Genomic DNA, 22,168 nt, shown 5'->3' with positions numbered 1-22,168 from the left:
GTAATCCCAGCTACTTGGGAGGCTGAGGTGGGAGAATCACTTGAACCCAGGAGGCAGAGGTTGCAGTTAGCCGAGATTGCACCATTGTACTCCAGCCTGGGCAACAGAGTGAGACTCCATCTCAAAAAAAAAAAAAGGTGAAAAAATTATAGCGATCCTAAGATATTTCTCATCCACTTTGCTATCAATATCAACCTGAGTTGGTACTGCAGTCTGATACAATTCTCAACTTGTTCTTTGATTAGTAGTGCTTTAGCCTTATCCCAATTTATTGATGTTCCTATGTGGATAAACCTACTCTTACCCTTTTCCTTTCCCTGAGGGAATGTTTATTCTAGTCTTCAACTTGAGCCAGGCAGTCAGGCTTTGGGAGTGAGTGGAGAGTTCACTGTATAAAAGAATGTCAGAGGTAACCTTTAAGGAACGCTGCACCACCTGCAGAGTCAGATTCATAGTGGAGTTAATGAAGCTTAGGCTTCAGGCCCCTCCACTGCACAGTCCAGCATCCTACCCAATAAGTTCTAGCCAAATGTTCAGGTCATACAGTCATATACGTTTCTCATTTATTTCTTTTCTTTTCCTTTTCTTTTTTTTTTTCTTTCCTTTTCTTTTCTTTTCTTTTCTAAGACACAGTCTCACTCTGTCACCCACACTGGAGTGCAGTGGTATAATTATGGCTCACTGTAGCTTTGACTTCCTGGGCTCAAGTGATCCTCCTGTATAAGCCTCCTGAGGAGCTAGGAACACAGGCACCGGCCACCATGCTCGGCTACTTTTAAAATTTTTTTGTAGAGATGGAGTCTCTTTATGTTGGTCAGGCCGCTCTTGAACTCCTGGGCTCAAGCAATCCTCCAACCTCAGCCTCCAAAAATGCTAGGATTACAGGCATGAGCCACTAAGCCCCGCCTAATTTTCTAATATTTAGAAAGTAAGATAGTTTAACTATAATTAGTTAATACCGCTTCGTTTCTGCTACAGGTTTTCTATGGCACACTTTCTTATCTTTTAGACTTAAGGGCAACTGTGGGCATTTTTAGAATGCAGCTAAGTAAGAGAAAGTGTAGGTTTATTTACAGGTCCATAGCTTTTTATGTACAATCAGGTTATGGACGAGTGTCCTAGGGTAGGAATGGCTTCCACAAATGTGTCTACCACCCAATGTGCCAACTCACCTGGCAGCATAATTCAAAGATGACCCTGAAAAGACTAAAAGGCAGAAATGAAATCCACAGGCAGACAGCCCGGGCGGCGCCCTGGGCCTGGTTAAAGATCGACCCCTGACCTAACCGGTTATGTTATCTATAGATTCCAGACGTTGTATGGACAAGCGTTGTGAAAGTCCCTGGCCTGGTCTGTTCTGTTCTGATTACCGGTGCTTGCAGCCCCCAGTCACGTACCCCCTGCTTGCTCAATCGAAACCACCCCCCTCCCACCCATGGTTAAGCAAGCAGTTTGTCTAAAAAAAAAAACCCCTAGACGTTTGTGGTTTAAAAAAGGGCGGGAGCCAATCAGAAACTGCCTAATGTTCAAACTTCAAAATGTCAACCAATCCCAATCTTGTAACTGCAAAAATGCCCTAATCTTCTGTAACCTGTTTGTGCCTTACTATAAAAAATAGGCTTGAGCTGTGCTCGGGACCTCTCTCTTGCCCTCCTGACTATGCCTGTACGGAGAGAGGTCCGGGTTCGAACCTGCAATAAAGTGATCCCGGCCGCTTGGCTTTGACTTCGGTTTCTGGTGGTCGTCTTTGAGGGGGGTCTCGGAACTCAGGGCACAACAACCCAAAAGTGAAATGAGTATCACTGGAAGTCCCCAACTCTGAGAGAATATGGATAGTGGATGGACTGCTCATTTCAAAATCAGTTAAGCCTAGTAACTTGGAGTCAAAAATATTTTAAGACTTCAAAAATATATTTTTAAAGACTTGAAGAAAATAAATAAAAACGAGCTTGCAAAATATTTATTCAAAAGCTTGAGAAAGCTCAAATACATCATTTTAATTACAATTTGTAAACATGTTGTAAAACATTTCAATAAAATTGCAAAGAATATAAAGCTCTTGATTAGGATATTATGAAATTACCTTTATTGGTATTTATAAAACAAGTTATTAAAGAAGTGTGGTAGAATTTAGATTAAAGTAATAATACAATGTAAAACAAAAGTGATCAAAATAAAAAGTGAAATTGTCAACTTACAAATTATGTTGCATGAAGAAGAAAGTTTCACACCAGAAGAAACAATCATTAGTACAAGAGAGAGAAATTTTTACGAGAAGTAATGAAGAAGCTCTTGGATTCAGAATAGAGAATCTAAGTAATGTAGAGTAATAAATAACGAATCAAATAATTACATAAAAAATTAATTTCATGTTGAAATGAAATAAATTACTAACATTGATTAAAATAACATAAAAATGCAATACACCACCAAAATGAGACTATCAGAAGTATACTGTTTAATGAATACTGTCAATTCAATGATGATTTAAAATTAATGTACAACAAAGCTTAAAATATCATGAAATATTACAAATTACATTACTGAAGGAAATCAATAGACATTCCCAAATTTGACAACAATCCTAAAAATTTATATAATATTGTAAATAATGAATTATGAAGTAAAATAAAACTTTCCTATTTACAATAAAAAATAAATGTTTATCAACTCTGTTATAAGCCTGAATTATTTTTCTATCCTCTCTACTAAAAGCAGTGCAAAATCATTCAACATTATGCAAGCAAGAACCAGGAAAAATATCACACAGATCCATAAGGCAGTTATTTTACTTTAGAACGTTAGTCTTTTAATTTTTTCATATGTATATCATTTGTCAGTTTTCTAAAAATTTTAATTTCAAAATTGATAACTTCAAATCCTAACTGTTCACTTCTACACTTAGTTTTCTATTTTAAGGACGCATTTTTTTTTCCATAAAGAGTCCTAAAACTGTAATCTCTGGATCCCATAAAACCTAAATCTGCTCTACAATAGAAATATTAAATGATGTAAGTAAACTTCAAAGTCAGTCCAAAAACAGGGACCTAATACCCTTTATGTTGTTTGCTTTGTTGCAGCTAATGTGTCACCTGTGAAAATAAGTAATTCACAATTGAAGCTGCTGGAACTTTAAAGTATTTTGAGCCTAAAGGGAATGTGAACTAAATCTCATAAGCAGACAGTTGTAAAGTCAGCAGGTGTAACCTTTGTTTCTCTGATTACAGATTAGCCTTTTCCTTACCTACAATGTTTTGTAAAATGTTGCAAATGACTAAAGGGTGCCAGGGAAGAAGACCTCTTTCCTTTTAAGTGTTCATTTTCATTATATATCATTATATAATCATTATATATCATTCCATCTTTCTTTTCTCACACGTACTTCATCACTCTCACATTGTCTAAGACGGAATGTTAAATATACTCTTAAATTGGAAAGGAAATAAAATAAACCAGTATGGATAAGAAAGCGAACCATAATTTATTAAATTGTTGTGACTCCTAGCCTTGAATACTATTAAATTTATTTGTTTTCTGCCTCTATAAGCAAGACCTTAACTTTTAACATCTGAGTACTGATCCCATTTCTCTGGAGTCCATATTTTCTGGATGGTCTTTCCCAGCTTTTTGCTTGAATAAACTCTTCAAAACTGGATTCTGATCCTTCTGATTATTTCAGGTTGACATAGGTTTGAAAAATGGAGTAACACTGACCTAGAGTCAGCCTATGAGAAATTCTCTCTCTCTCTCTCTCTCTCACACACACACACACACAAACACATACATAAAAAATTTAAGACACTGTATTTATTTTATAGCTCCACATAACAAATTACCAAAAATTGAGGAGTTTAAAATAAATATCTATTTATTATCTCACAGTTCTGTAGGTTGGACGTCTGAACACACTTGACTGGGTTCTCTGCTGAGAATCTCACAGGCTGAAATCCAAGTATAGCTGGGTGGGCTCTTATCTGGAAGTTGCAAGGACGAATCCACTTTCATGCTCATTCTGGTTGTTAGCAGAAGGCAATTCCTTGCCATTGTAGGTCAGAGGTCACAATTGCATTGCTGGCTGTCAACCCGGGTGCTGCTCTCTGAGCCAGAGGCTGCCCTGCATTCCTTCTCACGCAGACCCTCCATCTCCAAACCTTCAAGTGCATCAAGTCCTTTGCAAAACCCTTAGTTCTGGGACTTGCCCACCCCTTTCCTGGAAAACTCATGAATAATTCACCTCTTGTTTAATGTGTAATCAAGAACCATAAAAACAGGCAACCAGCAGCCACTGGGGCTGCCCACGGAGTAGCCATTCTTCTATTCCTTTACTTTCTTAATAAACTTGCTTCAAATCTTTCTGGCCTGTTCTTCTGTCACTGGTTGGGGAAAGCTTTATACTTTCAAGGTGTCGGAGGCGTTTGAACTAGAGCAACTCCATCTTGAATAGGCGCTGGGTAAAATAAGGCTGAGACCTGCTGGGCTGCATTCCCAGGAGGTTAGACATTCTAAGTCACAGAATGAAATAGGGGGCGAGCACAAGATATAGACCAAAACCCACTACAACCAAGATGGCAAGGAGAGTGACCTCTGGTCGTCCTCACTGCTCATTATATGTGAATTATAATGCATTAGCATGTTAAAAAACACTCCCATGACCATTTACAAATGTCATGACAATGTCAGGAAGTTACCCTATATGGTTTAAAAAGGGAGGAACACTCAGTTCTGGGAATCAACCACCACTTTCCTGGAAAACTCATTAATAATCCACCCCTTGGATAACATGTAATCAAGAACCATAAAAAAGGGCAATCAGCAGCCCTTGGCGCTGCTCTGCCCATGAGTAGCCATTCTTTTATTCCTTCACTTTCTTTTTTTATTATTATACTTTAAGCTCTGGGGTACATGTGCAGAACGTGCAGTTTCGTTACATGGGTATACACGTGCCATGGTGGTTTGCTGCACCCATCAACCCATCACCTACATTAGGTATTTGTCCTAATGCTCTCCCTCCCCTAACCCCCAACCACTGACAGGCCCCAGTGTGTGATGTGCCCCTCCCTGTGTCCATGTGTTCTCATTGTTCAATTCCCACTTATAAATGAGAACATGCAGTGCTGGGTTTTCTCTTCCTGTGTTAGTTTGCTGAGAATGATGGTTTCCAACTTCACCCATGTCCCTGCAAAGGACATGAACTCATCCTTTTTTATGGCTGCATAGCATTCCATGGTGTATATGTGCCACATTTTCTTTATTCAGTCTATCATTGATGGACATTTGGGTTGGTTCCAAGTCTTCGCTATTGTGAATAGTGCCACAATAAACATACGTGTGCATGTGTCTTCATGGTAGAATGACTTATAATCTCTAAGGTATACCCAGTAATGAGATTGCTTGGTCAAATGGTATTTCTAGTTCTAGATCCTTGAGGAATTGTCACACCGTCTTCCATAATGTTTGAACTCATTTACACTCCCACCAACACTTGCTTTCACTTTACTTTATGGATTTGCCTTGAATTCTTTCTTATGTGAGATCTAAGAACCCTCTATTGGGGTTTTGATCAGGATCTCTTTTCAGATAATAAAGGAATCACAGGACTAGATTTAATCACAAGATTAGATTAGACCCACTCACATAATTTTGCTATTTGAAGGTCAATCATTAGACCTATAATCACAGCAATGACATTTCACCATATTCTTAGGTTCTACCCACACTTATTTTGCAAGGGTGAGGGGTTATTGGGGGCCACTCTTAGAATTCTGCCTACCACAGACTTTCTATTAGGATTGCAAGATTTATATTGATTGGGTAGTCTAAACTAAGGAAAAGCAAAAAGTTGACTCTCCACAGGGGGTTTGAGCCCTAGTTCATATAAAGCAGAGAAAATAAATCAGGGATAGCAAGAGACCAAGACAGATAGATGTGATTCCATAGAACAGAAGATAGAGAAACAGAAACTAACTTATCATGAATCCGAAGAGTGTATATTCTTTTCCTCTCTGATTCACTAATGTATGCTTTCTAGAAGATGTAACATATTCTAAAATGTTTGTTTTTCTTAAAAGGCATTTGCATTTCCTAATTGGCATATTATTTCATAATTATACTCATATTAAATCTGAATGTTTGAGCCATTCTTACATCTTCCTTCCATGATAAGTTGTTTATGTTGTGGAATGTCTGAGTCTATAATTACATTATTGTCTCTAACAAGTTAACCATATCCATGCATACATTAACATATCATTATAATGTGGGAAAACATAGATGTGTGCCATAGAACATCAAGCTGAATGGGGCTCTGCAGATTTGGGTTGGCGTTTCTGGTAACTGGTCTCCATTCTGGAGGTGGCAAGGGGCAGGACTAAAAACTCCAGAAGAAAGAGAAAATGTATTCTTATCTGAAATAAAGAGAAGGTATGATAATAGGAAACGTTATTTAGCAAATATCTACTCCAATCTCTCTTCCTTTCTACCATGGAAAAATATATTTCCTCATCCCATTGATGTTGCTGGGTTTGGCTTGTCTCTCGTGCTGTGGTGATCCACTGTGATCAAACCATGCCCCTGAGACCGGGCACTAGGACAAATAAATGTAGAGCAGAAATGCCAAAATCTGCTGTTCAACTGAGTCTCCCAGCAGAACCAGTCTAGATCAGCAGAACCAAGTCACATACAGACCTGTGAATCTGAAGATAAATACTTGCGATTGCAAGCCCACTGTGTTTTGAGATAGTTTGTTACACAGCATTGATGCAGCCATAGCTGACTAATACAAAAAAAAAAGAATGAAAAAATTCTTGAGATACAAAATTATGTTTAAACTTAAATAAGCTAACTATATACATATTTATGTCTGTACATTTATAGATTATACCTATATATATGATACATGCACATTTTAAAAATAGCTCCTTTGGCAGAGTTTTGTGTTAATATTTTCATTAAAAGAGGTTCTTATATGATAATATTGCTCACAGTGAAATGTAACAACTGTAGCTGGAAGCATTATTTCTCCTCTTTGGGCAACAGTCCCTGTAGTCTCTTGGTTATTCAGAATTTTAAATGGATCATATTACCCTATAAACTTAAGCATATGCACAAAACTGCTTTTGGGGAAGGTTATGATTTCTAAACAATCTCAGATACATAAAGCTGAATACCTGTTATCTGAAATGCTTGAGACCACAAGTGTTTTATATTTCAGATTTTTTTGGATTTTGGAATATTTGCATATGCATTTACAGATACAAGCTATTTTATAGCTTGGGGATGAGTTCCAAGCCTAAACCTAAAATTCGTTTATGTTTCATACACACCTTATACGTATAGCGTGAAGGTGATTTTATAAAATATTTTAATAATTTTATGCCTGAAACAAAGTTTGTGTACACTGAACCATCAGAAAGCAAAGGTGTCCCAATCTCAACCACCCATGTGGACAATCCGTGGTTGTTTGGCATCATCATCTTTCCTGACTCTGAATTTATATGCTATGAATAAGCATTCGTTTTCTTACATTTATTCACACATAAGTACTTAACAGCAAAATATATGGCATATTGTTAATGCAGTGAAAATATAATGTGTTTGAGGTAACCAAGCAGCAGAGTACTGTCACTGGAATACTTATCTGTTTAAAAACACCAGCAATAAACAATGGCAGGTCTTCACTTATTCAAAAATGTTTATATTTTGCAGCATTTCAGATCTTGAGTTTTCAGATTAGGGATATTCAACCTGCAGTACATTTAATTTTGTGATTTTTTTTTTGTTGTTAAATAAAAAGAAAAATCCTTGTAGATTATATGAAGGTCACAACTATCTCTTTGCATCAATAAAACATCAAAAGAAAAAGAGGACCACTGGGATGGGAAGAACACTTCCAGTGCACTACTGAAATCAATGTAAATGGTTGGGAAAGTGGGCCACAAAGTCTTCTATTTCAATGGCTGTAATAACACGTCACTACTGCATATAAAATGTATCTGCAAATAAGTCTATAATGACTGCTGATCATAAGATTTTTTATTCTATTCACTCTAATGTCTGAAAAAAGAAGCAAACTATCTACATAATCCAATTGAATACTCATTACATAAAGTGCTAATAATGTATACCCTCTCATATACAAAAAAAAATGGATTGTTTAAAATTGCTTAGCTCACAAGAGCCAATTACTTGGGCAGAATGGGGAAGGTGGTATGAATGTATAAATCTTACATATATGCTTTACCATGGAGGGACAGCTTATATGCATGTGGTTGAAATTAGGAAACCCTCTCTCACTTATAAATTATCATTTAAGCATCCTTAAAAAATTTAAATTCACACTTAAGATTCAAATTATCATCTTTTCCATTCAGAGCAGGGTTTCTCAACCACCACACTACTGGCATTTGGGGCTGGGTAATTCTTCACCGTGGGGAATGACATACTCATGATAAGATGCTTAGAAGAATCTCTGGCCTCCAACTACTAGATGCTAGAGGAAGTCCCTCCGTCTGGAGTCGGGACTATCAAAAATGTCTGGAGACACAGCCAAATGTCCCCTGGGGGCAAAAACATTCCTAGTTGAGAATCAATGATCTCTAGAAATATCATGCAGTACATTCTTTCTTCCAATAATAGATGCTAATCACAAGCACATAAGATAGCCACAATTATATGATGCTTACTACTTGCCAGATACATAGTAGCTCATTTAATTCTCACAAAAGTCAAATGACCTATATACCATAACTACCTGATATAATGTGGATGTCTGTCCCCTCCAAATCTCATGTTGAAATATGATCCCCCATGGTGATGGTGGGGGCTGGTGGGAGGGCTTTTGGTCATGGGGTGGATCCTTCATGAATGGCTCAATGTCCTCCCCAGAGTAATGAGTGAATTCTCACTGTATCACTTACTGTGACATCTGGTTGTTTAAAAGAGCCCGACATTTCTCTTGCTCCCTCTCTCATCATATGACATGCCTGCTGCCCCTTTTCTTTAAATAAAAGCTTCCTTAGGCCTCACTAGAAGCCAAGCAGATGCTGGTACCATGTCTCCTATACAGCCTGCGGAACTGTGACCCAACTAAACGTTTTTAATTTTTTAAGTAAATTACCCAGCCTCAGCAATTCCTTTATAACAATCCAAAATGGGCTAATACACTACTTCTATGTCATAATGATGAGGTTGAGTCATAGAGAAGTGACTTGTTCAGACAGTAAAGAGAGCCTGGATTTGAAAAAAGGGCAGTGGGGCCTAGAAGGATAAAGTCCTAAATGAGATTAACTTTGGGACAACTGGATTCCAGAGAGACTGGATACATGGGTAGTATATCCTACAGAACCCTCTGCTCACACGTTAAATCTGGGAGTTGAGCTAGATGACTTCAGAGGTTCCTTCCACTACTAACAATCTGTAAGTCTCTAAATTGCAGGCAAATCTATTTGGCTAGATTTATTCCAATAAAGGCAAGCTGACCACATGACAGATAAGGTCCAGCTACAGAATAATGGCATGATGGCAGCCATCCATCTTCACTGATTTAAATTCGTGCTGTTTTAGTGCATATATCCCCCTTAGATCTGTCTGCTATGAGAAGAAGATCTGTGCATATATCCCCCTTAGATCTGTCTGCAAGGAAGAGAGGCTGCTTACAAAACAGTCTTTCATTTTCTCCATGGATCTCATTGCAAGGTCTTCAAGGTCATGACCAATCACAGACATGGCTGGAGAATGCCCATAAATTCTCCCTCCTCTAATAGCCAGTGGGAGAAAAGGATTAACTGCTGATCAGATGACTGTGACTATGAACATTGGAAGCAATTCTGTGCTTGAAAACTTGATCAGTCAAAGAGGGTAAACTAAATTAATAATGAGCATGGGAAGGAGTGAGTTCTTTTTCACCTAAGTCCTCATGGTCACACCAAATTAGATTAGAGTGCCTGAGAATATGCTAAATTCCAGTCCATAGCCTCATTGGAAATTTCTGTTTAGTACTTTATCTGTCTCTAGTCTCTCTCCTCTTGCAATGGGTCATTTCAGCTGCTGCTAAAATCAGCTTTCTGTTACAGTTCCTCCTCATGTCATACAATTCCTTAAAGCCTGATAGCATCATCTGTCCCTGATTCTTGCCCATTTAACCCCCTATGCATAGATACAATCCAAGACTTGTACTCATACATTCCAAAGGAAAAATAAAGCTGTATATTGCTTCCTCTACAGTAGGTTACTTCTGGGGAATAGAAGATTTCAGGACAGCTACTTCCTGTGTTTATTGATTATGAATCTTGAAGGAAGAAATTTTGTGTGACATACCATATACATATATTTTAAAATTTCAAAAAAACCCCCACAGTTCTCAGTCTTTTGAATCTGCCAAAGCCAGCATGACACAGTGTCATGCCTAATTTCAGAGAGTACCTCCTCTCTCCCCTTTCATACTCAGATGTATTATCATACTTTAAAACGCTTTAGAGGGTCACTTATGGTCGCTCACGGCATATTCAGATAGTTTGTAATCCACTTACATTCTTGAAGATTTAAAGAACCAGAAACAAAAATCATGCAAACATGAGCCACAGTTTTTATTGTATGTGTATATATATAAGAGAGAAAGATGGAGACAGACGTAGATACATGTGAATAAATTGCTGTATGTAAAAACATTAGTTAATATACAAAACAGAAAATTAATACATTTTTACGTCTTTATTTTAAATGCTAAAAACTTTCTTATAAGGGCATGATTATATTTGGAAAACATATAAACCCATTTAGATTATTCAAGAATACAATGATACAAATAATAAAGCTAACAAGATATCTAATTGGAATTCTTTGGTTCTTTCAGTTTACAATGATAAATTTTACCACATTGAATAACTTTAATTTCTACCTGTGCTGAATGTATAGCCAGTCTCATATCTTCTTGCTACTACAATACTAGAAACTTTCCCTGATGAATTATTAAATGATCTTTGAAGTTGCTACAGTTCATAGAAATGTGACAGTCCAATGTGAATTAGTGCTGTGAACTGTTACCAAAAGACTAAACATCCTTGACAGCCTGATAAAAAATTAATTATTCTCCTTCCAATGGAAAGAATGCAACTCTGCCAAAACCTGTTAAATGTGGAGATTTTAGAGTTCTCAATTTATTCTCTCTTGGAGAGGGAACACTAGAATTTTTCATGAGGATTAAATAGCACATGTGAAATATCTAAGCTTGCCTAGTATCCATTAGATCTTTAGACCTTAGTTCCTTTTCCTACCTTACAAATTTTGTTCCCCTAACCCCACTATACTAAATGCCAATGCATATGAGAACAGAGGTAGCAGTGCAAAATAGAAGAATAAAAGAAATATTGGATTATTATGAGAAAGGATACCAGGAAAGAGATGTTTACTTCAGATACAGTAAAATACTCAAATACTCCAAGCAAGTTATTCCTCAGTGAGCCTCTGTTTCTGCCTATGTAGACATCATTCAACCTGTCCAGTTGTATCTAGGTTATTGTGAAGATTGAAAAGACGGGGAGAGCTTTTTTTAAAAAAAAACTATGTGGTACAATATATAGATCTTATTTTCAACAGCAATTAGGTAATGGAATTAGTGTAGTAAAGTTTTATTAATGAATACCGTAATTAGAAAAGGTTAATTCAATATTTGCTTCCTCAGGTTACATTCATTTGAAAAAAAAAAAAAAGCACTAATCTTACTATTGAGTAATAACTCCTTCAGTTCAACCTACAGACACAAGATCTTGAAATGAAACTGTTAATTAATTTATTTACTCAGTAAAGATGCTACTGGATATAATAGAAATGCAAGTCATAAATGTTTTGCAAACAATGATAATAAGGACAGATATTAGTCTTTTTCCTTTGAAATTAACTTAGTGGATTGAGACAGTTTACCAATCTTGCCTTACAAGAACTATTTTAAGCACCTAAAAAGTAATCATCCCAAGACAAAATAAACAAAGAGTGCAGAGAGCACTTTGCTATTTCTTCCTCTTATTACAAAGCATAATAAATCCCTACAATGGACTATTTATTGCCTGTATCTTGATTAGATATATCCATGAAGTTTGAAAATGTCCACAACTGAGAATACTTTTATTTATAAAGTGGAATAGAGGTTGAGGAGGATGTAGAGAACAGATTGCTATCCGTACTTGCCACAGCAAAGCATATTTTTTTAATATTTAGTTTTTTAGGCTTCTGTTGGCAGATTGACCTTTCTTGAGAGTAGCTTATCTTGCTGTAGAGCAATATTCCCAGACTTCCTGGGGTTCACAAAGCTAAGAAGAAGGAGCATCAGGAAATAAAGAAGACAAGAAAGCAAAACAGAAAAGTAAAATAAAATTTCCGCTGAGTTAAAGTAGGGTGTAAAAGAGTCATGGAAATTCCAAAGGTTTGTTTTAGAACCTCCTACTTCACATCCTCCTCAGCTGTCCAGAAAAGAAAGCAGCAAAACACTCAGACTCCTGGGGAAACAAGCATTAGGTGCTGGCCAATGGGGGTTGAGAGGGGAGTCTCTCTTAAAAGGGTGAAGAAAGCACAGATGAGAAGGGCAGTCAATGCAGCCTAGCTGTAAAAGCCTAGAAAATAACATCTGAAAGCTTGAAGTGGGGCATAAAAGAGTTGGAATAACACGTTGTGAGCACAGATCAGTGTAGTCTGAGAGTTGTTTATTGCAGAAAGATCAGAAACGTTCAAGTGAACCATAGCAAACTTCCAATTGCCATTCACCTCTCTCACTAGGTTTGTGTTAATCTCCATTCTGTAAATTGAAATCAATGACAGCAGCCTGCCAGAGACGTTGAGAGAATTGAATGCAATAATATGTATAAAAATACCTGCTGTAATATTTGCATGTCTTACACCCCCGATGGAGGTCCACTTCTTTTTTCTACTACTAATGCCAATGCTGGAGGCACAGTCAAATAAGGAGCATGGAGACTGAGATGGGCCCACCTGTTTGGAAGCCTTTTAAGATGCATTTGTCTGGAAGCCTTTGAAAATGCACTTGTCCTGCCTGAGATTCTCCATTCTGCTTGGTGAGGCACCTTGATGAGGCATTTCACATGTGATCACATGAGATGTCACGAAGATCTTTCTGAGTTTTAATTTAGTGCGTTGTAAATGAGGTCATGATAATTCATCATCTTATGTGGTTGTTAGGATAGTTAAAGGACAAAATGAAAGCAAATTTCTTTGTGCGTAAATATTAGCTATTGTTATTATTATCCCCATTGTTAGCATAAAGCAAGAGAGTGCCTGTTCTCCACCTTTTCCTTCTTTAATGAAGACACTGGTCACTGGATTTAGGACTTACCCCAAAATGATTTTGTCCTGAGATCCTTACATTAATTATACCTAAAAAGTTCATTTTTTTCAAATCACATCACAGGTTTTCTCAGGCTTAAGAGATTGATATATCTTTTGGTGGGGAGGGGGCACAATTCAAACCACTACGGGGAGTTAGAAGTTGAGCATGTAAATGGATATACATTATTATGTAATGCCAAGCAGTGATAAATGCTCTCAAGAAAAAAATGAAGCCATATAAGGGGATAAGGATGAGTGAAGGATGCTCTCTGCAGACAGCAGTCAGTAAAGGCCTCCTGAAGAGGTGACATCTGAGCTAAGACGTGACTGAGAGAGTGAGACATGCAATATGGGGGACATGTGTTAGAGGCAGAAGGAGCAGCAAATGCAGACAGCTGAGCCAGGAAAGCCAAGAAAAATCAGAGTGGCTGGTGGCACAGCAAGCGAGCAGGCCAGCAGCAGGGAAAGAGAGCAGGGGGCTGTGCTTGTCACAGGAGGATTTTGCATTTTATTCTAGGTTTGATGGGGAGCCAAGACTGGGCTAAGAACAGCAGAGTCATATTCAATTTTTAAGGCAGACATTCTATTTTAAACCAAACTCCAGACGTGGACCTAAAGATTTAAGTGCTATTATAATATCCTCCAATAATTGCTCTGACAATGAGACAAAACACCAAGAGCAATTCTTTGCCAATATTAGAACTAAATTCAGTCTGTCCTACCATGTCATCATCTTGTGCTTCACTGAACACGTCATGAGTTTGCAGAAATGATTCCTTCTGCCTGCATGCCCTTCCCCAGTGTGCCCCCTCGCTCTGCTGTGGCTTGTCCCTGGTTTGTGTCACCTCCCCAGATAAAGTCATTCATCCTTCCTCCATGCTCCAAGGTGCTTATTGCCCTAGGTGCCTACTTTCTCATATCATTACCATCTGTTTACAAGCCTTCCTCCTTTTCTGACTGTACAGTTCTTTATGATCACATGCAAATCTTATTAATCTTCATATTCCCAGAAAGTAGCACACTGCACACTAGGTGCTGAATAAATGTTTGTTAAATGAATGAATGAATCTTGGTCCTATTCAATATGATTTTGCCTGGGTTTATCTATTCTCCATCCCACTATTTAAATAAACATAGATTTTTTCTTCTGTTATTTAATGAATGGCCTATTGAAGGGCATTACATTAGCATCAGGACATAATGACCATCTAAACATTTTTTAACAGTTCACTAGAAGTGTACACAGTTATTAGCCTGTTCTCCATTGCTTGCAAATGCCTCAAGAAGCCAAAGAGTGGTAGGTGCTTTCCTCCGTGTGAAATCTGGGATCACAGAGGCAGGGCAAGCCGCATTAACCTGTCTGAGGTCACCCTCCAAGTCAGTGCAATAGAGGAGCGAAATCATCAATGCAGAGGGCTGCTTTCTTCCATAACTGTGATGTACTGAGTTCATTGAACCATGCTGTATTTGTCATGCACATGAGTTCTGAAAATCAATAAAATCTGTGAACCATACCACAAAAATAAAATGCAGTGAAAAGAGTCTGCTTTGCTCCCTTCAATTACTCCAGCATGAATGGACCCAACAGCTGTGGTCTTCAGTGGTACTTCCAGGGCAATGAGGTTTTTGGAAATATTGATTTTCTTGATTTATCAAATGTTCTTGTTTGAACTTTGCCTAATTAAACGTGAAAGTTGAGCATGCGAAGCTGCGTTAAAGCATGATCTTCCTGGCAATAAGAATACGGAATAAACTTGGATGCATCTTTGGATATGAAATAGAAAAAAAGATACCTGAATCATTTTCAACAAAATATAGGCTCAAATATTGGTGGAGATAAAAGCCAGTTCAGGTAGATTTCTTTGTCATGCTTGAAAAATAGTTTTCTTCAAATACATATTAAATATATTATTATCTAGAGCATCTAAACTGAGAGTCTTTTGTCACATATCTAGGCAAAATTAGGATCCCTGTGACTCATGTCCCCAGTCATTCTACATGGTTGTCAGAGTTCATATCTCAGCTCCAGATTCAGGTCCAGTTTGCTGGTCCATCAGAGGCTGGAAGCACACTGTGCCAGGCGTGTCTGTAGACACAGCTGCATGCTGTAAAACATGCATGCTCAGTTAACCTTGGGATGATTTTAGATCCTAAATATTGCAAAGGGTAGAGTATCTTTTGCTTTTTGTGCCTGAGTATCCTATTGATAAAAATGAATTTTGCTTGATAAATTTGTAAAGCTAACAGACTTTGGACAAAAGGGGTGAGAAACGTGTGTATTTTGTAATTGAGTAAAAGTGGATGTTGAGAATACTATGGACTATTCATAGATTATTGGCTTTCAAGTTGGAAGAGTAGTTTAGGGATAATTACAATACTGATGATAATTGATGACAATTTTTAAATGTGGTTCTTTCATTGTATGATGTATTTTATCAACAAATATATCAGGTACATGATTCAGTTATCACCACATCCAATTTAGAGATGAGGACAATCCATTCTGGAGGAGTTAAATGGCTTGCCCCCATTCCCACAGTTGATTACATTCCAAAGATGAACCACGAAGTCAATGCTTCTGTCTTCTCAGATTACAAAGGAATTGCAAACCAAACTTACGAGAGTGATTAGCCTTCTTGAGGATGAGATGGGACTTTTTCTTTTAACCAGATGATTGCAGAAGTGATTGGCCATTATTGCTTCTTCACTTCCAGTTATCTTGAAATAACTCTATTGACAGTTCATTGCTAAGAGTCTTCTACGGAATACTACTTCAAAAATACATCAGAGGCCAGGCACTGTGGTTCACGCCTGAAATCCCAGCACTTTGGGAGGCTGAGGCGGGTGGATCACCTGAGGTCAGGAGTTCGCGACCAGCCTGGCCAACATGGTGAAACCCCATCTCTAATAAGAATACTAAAATTAGCCAGATGTAGTGCAGGTGCCTGTAATCTCAGCTACTCAGGAGGCTGAGGCAGGAAAATCACTTGAATCCCGGAGGTGGAGGCTGCAGCAAGCTGAGATCATGCCACTGCACTCCAGCCTGGGCAACAGGGCAAGACTCCATCAAAACAAAAACAAAAACAAAAAAAATGAAAAACAAAAATGCATCAGTAGACATTACTTAAAACTATATAAAAATGTTGTTAAAGAAAATGCTGAGCTAAGCATTTAGCTACTTCTCTTCTGCTAAAGTAATATGTTTAATATTACTTTACTGCAGGACTCATCACTACCACCTTTAATATAAATATGTGTATTGCATATCTTCCAGTAGTGGGTAGAGTGTGGAGCACTTACTAAATGTGTGTCATCGTGTAACTGTTTTTATCATTTTCCTCCTAAATAATTGCTAGGAATACTTTGCAACAGAAAGTTTAGTGCTCTATGGAGATGGACTTTCCTACAGTTAATATTCATCACTAGTAGATTATGCGGTGACAAAAATAATGTAATTACTTTGACTATTTTCCACCATGGATATTACCAGAATCACATTATTTCACACTCATTATTTAAATGTCCAGAAAGATTAGAAGAGTAAAATACAGTATTGGAAAAAAAAATAGAAAACTGAAAATTGCCATTATATCTACTTAATCTTTGACATGGCTATGTAAAAAATATTGGTCCTATTTATAGATGAGCCTCATGACTTCTGTAATATTTTAGTGGTGATCTTATGAAAACATTGTCCTTTTCTAAGATCCCTGATAATCAATGTTTTGTATCTTCAAATTAGAAAGGTGGAGAGAGCGATGCTCTCATCGGGTTATGGAATGGATAGTAGGAAACTGGTCCCAAGTGAATTCAAATACACCACTTGGGTCCTATTCATCTACTCTCTGGTCCATGGTACTGCCTGGTACTTCTGTGAAGGTGCACTTTGAAGACAGCAGAATATCCTAGGCATTTCCTTCAATTTTCCAATTTTAGAACCAAAGTCAAATGTTTCCCAAATGATTTAAATTGACACACGTAGGCCACTGGGATTTCCATTTCCTTCCTGGTCTTCGTAACTATAGAAAAACAACTTACAAGGAAGATACGGGGATTCTTCTACCACAGGTAGTCAGGCAGACTTGTCCCAGTGACGAAAAAATGCACATGGGATATATGAATGAGGGGCGATGGGAAGGGAAATTGGAGTTAATGCTGAGGTTTCTGGCTGAGAGTCTGAATACAATTTACTGTGAGCGAAAGTGGTGATGGTGCTTTTTGATTTTTAAAAGTTAGCTGAGAGGTGTGCTGCGGCCAGCAGTGTTGGTAGCCAGAAACTTCCCAGACACCAGAGAGGACACTGCATCCAAGGGCTGTGCTACAGATCAGCTTTAGTATGAATTTAAGACGTTTGCAAGTATTATGCCTGTTACCTTAAATGTGATTCAGGGCCTGGCGCAGTGGCTCACGCCTGTAATCCCAGCACTTTGGGAGGCCAAGGCAGGTGGATCACTTGAGGCCGGGAGTTCGAGACCAGCCTGGCCAACATGGTGAAACCCTGTCTCTAACAAAAATACAAAAATTAATCAGGTGTGGTGGTGCGCGTCTGTAATCCCAGCTACTCAGGAGGCCGAGGCAGGACAATTGCTTGAACCAGGGAGGCCAAGGTTGCAGCGAGCTGAGCTCACACCCCTGCACTTCAGCCTGGGTGGCAGAGTGAGATTATGACTCAAAAGAAAAAAAAAATATATATATACACACACACACACACACACACATATATATATAAAGCAAAATAAATGGGATTAAGTCTGTGTTTTTCAGGATTTAAATTTGCCATAAGAAATTGAAATTATACATTGCTAGTCTCATTAGAGAGTTCTGTCTTATTAGGTGACACTAACAAGAAAAAAAATCCATGTCCAAAGGCTAAAGCTATCAGGAGCATCTAGTTACAATGATCAAAGTGGTGATTAAAGAAAAATAACTATTTCTTGCCTGTTTAAAGCCATGCCATTACAACAGACTAATCGAAATGTGAAGCAAAGATTATGTAGATTTTGCTTGCTGGATGTTATAATGTTAAGACTTTATTGATCAAAAAGAGGCAAGTAGTTTGTGAATGGTATTAGCAGTTCTTCCACTGGTTGGCAATTTATTTTCTGATAGTGTGACTTACCAGAGGTTCATCATGCTCTAAAGTGTATTTCAAGTCAAAAAAATTACATTGAACCCATAATGCATAAGGGTCTTTGTGCCTTTTAACCTAGTGAATAAGAACATAGGCTTTGGAATCAAGAGAACCTTAATTTACATATAAACTTAACCATTGTTTTGAAAAAGACAATCAAATTTTCTAAGCCTCAGTTTTTTCAACTGTAAAAGTGGGATATTAACAGCCACCTGAATAAGTCTGTTTATGACCAAATGGAATGAACACCAGGCCGTAGACCAGTAAGTACCACATAATCATCAACAAATAAATGGGGAAAATAATTATAATAATAATCATCACCTCTTTATCAGGCTAGAATGGAACTTGAGGTTCATTAAATCCAAGTCTTACAATTTGAATGAGGACACTGAGTCACAAAGTGGAAACAGTTTCAAAGTGCTTTTATTCATTGGATGATATGTTGTAGACCCTCCATTTGTCAAACTCTGTGGTAGGCACCGGTAAATGAAAGTATAAGCACTCACCATATATGCATTCACCATGTATGTATTCATACCCAGACCCATTTAAGGAATAATTGATGGCATCTGTCCCTTAAGGAGTTCAGAGTATACAGAAGGACACACATGGTGAATTTTGTGCTATAATGGAGGGCTCAACAGGTTGCTGATGGAAGAACAGAAGACCATGACTTTGCCAGGAAAGCCACTTCAGAGAAAAGCTGGTAACTCTTGGGGTCTTGAAGGAAGGAAAGGATCAATGTCAACCATACATACCTTTCTAGAGTATGCAGAGAAAGTATCAACCATATTTACGAATGAGAAAACCAAGAATTTGAAAAAATGTATTATGAGTCGATGGTTTCATGACATTTTAGGGGCAGAAATGGAACTAAAACTTAGGGCTTGCCATCCATATCTCTTACTACCTCTACTCTTTCTCCCATTCTCCCACACAAATAATATCTAGGTTTGCAGAAAGAAGTTAGTTCAGCAGTTGAATTACACTGTGGATAACTTTTAATTTATTCATTTTTCATGAAATTATTTCCTCTTGCTTGATTTATGCCCTTGCTTGATCTATTTCATTTTACTTTGATTTTCTCCTTTGTAATCAGATGATACATCTTTGATAATATTTCATTCTCTTTCTGCATATAGCCATTTGTTTTTCTCCCCCCTGGAGAACTAATTCATATATATTCTAAAAATAAGCAAATAATGTAAATGCAAATGGGCTTCAAAGGATACTTTACCAGCACCTAAATTGAACTTGGTTTCACTTTTTGTATCCTGATGCAAAATGTTCCTGACCTTAAGATCATGTCCCATAGGGCCATTCCAATTGTAAAATGAACTCTGCATCTGATTTTCAGGTTATTGGATCTACATGTTTACCATAACTCTGATTAAAGGCTTTTGCAGCAAACGGACCATAGCTGTTTTTGCAATTGAGCCTTATTAAAATTTAAAGTGTATCCATAAACATGTAAGTGCCTATTATAGATCAAAGTTCACAAAATTAAATATTCACAAATACAGCTCATTTTACAAAACTACAGACTTGAAATTATCTAAGCCAAATAACCTTAGCACTTACCATCAAATAACCTTAGTTATTTCTGCAGCAAGTAGATTTTACTTGTGTTAAACAACTTTTTTGTGACTTGAGCAAAGGTTTTATTTTACCTGGAAAACTCAGGAAATATAGCTCTTACTCACGGAACACAGTTGAAATACTAAGATATAAAAATGATAAAGTATCACCTAACATTATATTATTTAATGCATCAGCAATGAAACCATTTGAGATTTATTTATTTTGCTGATTGACTTGATTCCCATCCTTTCGAGAGGTTAATAAAGTTGGGCATATTGAAAAGACTAAAAGGCAGAAATGAAATCCACAGGCAGACAGCCCGGGCGGCGCCCTGGGCCTGGTTAAAGATTGACCCCTGACCTAACCGGTTATGTTATCTATAGATTCCAGACGTTGTATGGACAAGCGTTGTGAAAGTCCCTGTCCTGTTCTGTTCTGTTCTGATTACCGGTGCTTGCAGCCCCCAGTCACGTACCCCCTGCTTGCTCAATCGAAACCACCCCCCTCCCACCCATGGTTAAGCAAGCAGTTTGTCTAAAAAAAAAAAAAACACCCCTAGACGTTTGTGGTTTAAAAAAGGGCGGGAGCCAATCAGAAACTGCCTAATGTTCAAACTTCAAAATGTCAACCAATCCCAATCTTGTAACTGCAAAAATGCCCTAATCTTCTGTAACCTGTTTGTGCCTTACTATAAAAAATAGGCTTGAGCTGTGCTCGAGACCTCTCTCTTGCCCTCCTGACTACGCCTGTAGGGAGAGAGGTCCGGGTTCGAACCTGCAATAAAGTGATCCCGGCCGCTTGGCTTTGACTTCGGTTTCTGGTGGTCGTCTTTGAGGGGGGTCTCGGAACTCAGGGCACAACAATATTTCATGATTATTCAAATAAGATAGCAAACTTTAATTTCTGTAACCCTCTAGGAGGGTTCAGCCAACAAGTACAATACTGTGTGCTGTTTTAGGACGTTCAGATTGGTGCCTCCACAAATGAACAATGAGGCCTTGTATTTGTTGATAGCAAGTAGATTGTACTGCAGAATTGAAAGGAAAGAAATCGATGCTGCCAAAAGAAAACAATACAATTAGAACCACATTTTGACTTGTCTCAAAAACATTTTTTGGTATTAAAGTTACTGGGCTATTAAATTGCATGGGGAAAAATAAGAGAGCTCATTACAAGGAGTGTTCTGCTTTGCCACAGCTGGAGTCTGGATTGCACACTTATTAGTTACATGCACTGGAGCAAGTTGAGCAAATACAGATTATAAAGAAAATAACCTTTCCCATTAGGGGAACTTCAATGTCCTCAGAACCTTTTGGGGGTATTAGTTGGTATATAAAGAAGAATGAAGTATCTTTTTGCCAGCCATTTTGCAATGTGAACAATAAAATCTATTAAAAAGTTTGTTTCTGTTTCAATATCATTCCCTGATAGAAAGAAAAGAAAGAGGGAGTTTAAGGGAGAACCCATTCAAGACTAAAAATAGAAGGGATAAAACTACAATTTCCTTAGATAGCACTGAGACAGAAAACTCTGTTTGGTCATTTGATAAGGTCAAAGATTAAAGGTAACTCAGAAATTTTTAATTATTTCCCTCAATAATAATTTCAGAAACAACTCATAGGACTTGTCTTTTTACTTTTGCCCATTTAAATGATGGTGGACAGCAACAGTTCTGTTGGTTTTTCCTCATTTTGGGGAGTGGACCGGTTTTATGCATACTGTCTTCCACTAAAAAAACCAGACAAAAAAGTTTAAAAAAGCCAATGTTAAGGCAATTAAATTACTTACTGTTAGGCCTCTGAGCCCAAGTCAAACCACGGCATCCCCTGTGACTTGCACGTATATGCCCAGATGGCCTGAAGTAACTGAAGAATCACAAAAGAAGTGAAAATACCCTGCCCCGCCTTAACTGATGACATTCCACCACAAAAGAAGTGAAAATGGCCGTTCCTTGCCTTAAGTGATGACATTACCTTGTGAAAGTCCTTTTCCTGGTTCATGCTGGCTCAAAAACTCCCCCACTGAGCACCTTGTAACCCCCACTCCTGCCTGCCAGAGAGCAACCCCCCTTTGACCGTAATTTTCCTTTACTTACCCGAATCCTATAAAACGGCCCCACCC

General features: G+C 37.8%; 1 protein-coding gene and 1 long non-coding RNA gene across 4 annotated transcripts in view; both read right to left on the bottom strand.

The window, feature by feature from the left end:
- LOC105507244 overlaps positions 1-4,019 on the bottom strand; it is a 29,155-nt gene extending 25,136 nt beyond the window's left edge. Inside the window, exon 1 of the long non-coding RNA XR_001001064.1 lies at positions 3,881-4,019. This is a non-coding gene — a long non-coding RNA (uncharacterized LOC105507244). The remainder of the gene's footprint in view (positions 1-3,880) is intronic.
- KCNIP4 (Kv channel interacting protein 4) overlaps positions 1-22,168 on the bottom strand; it is a 1,232,493-nt gene that overhangs the window by 814,656 nt on the left and 395,669 nt on the right. The gene's annotated exons all lie outside the window — the stretch shown is intronic.

The sequence above is a fragment of the Colobus angolensis genome, unplaced genomic scaffold (genome assembly GCF_000951035.1).
Source record: "Colobus angolensis palliatus isolate OR3802 unplaced genomic scaffold, Cang.pa_1.0 Scaffold146, whole genome shotgun sequence".
In the NCBI taxonomy this organism is placed as follows: Eukaryota; Metazoa; Chordata; class Mammalia; order Primates; family Cercopithecidae; genus Colobus; species Colobus angolensis.
This window is presented reverse-complemented; position numbering and strand designations above follow the sequence as displayed.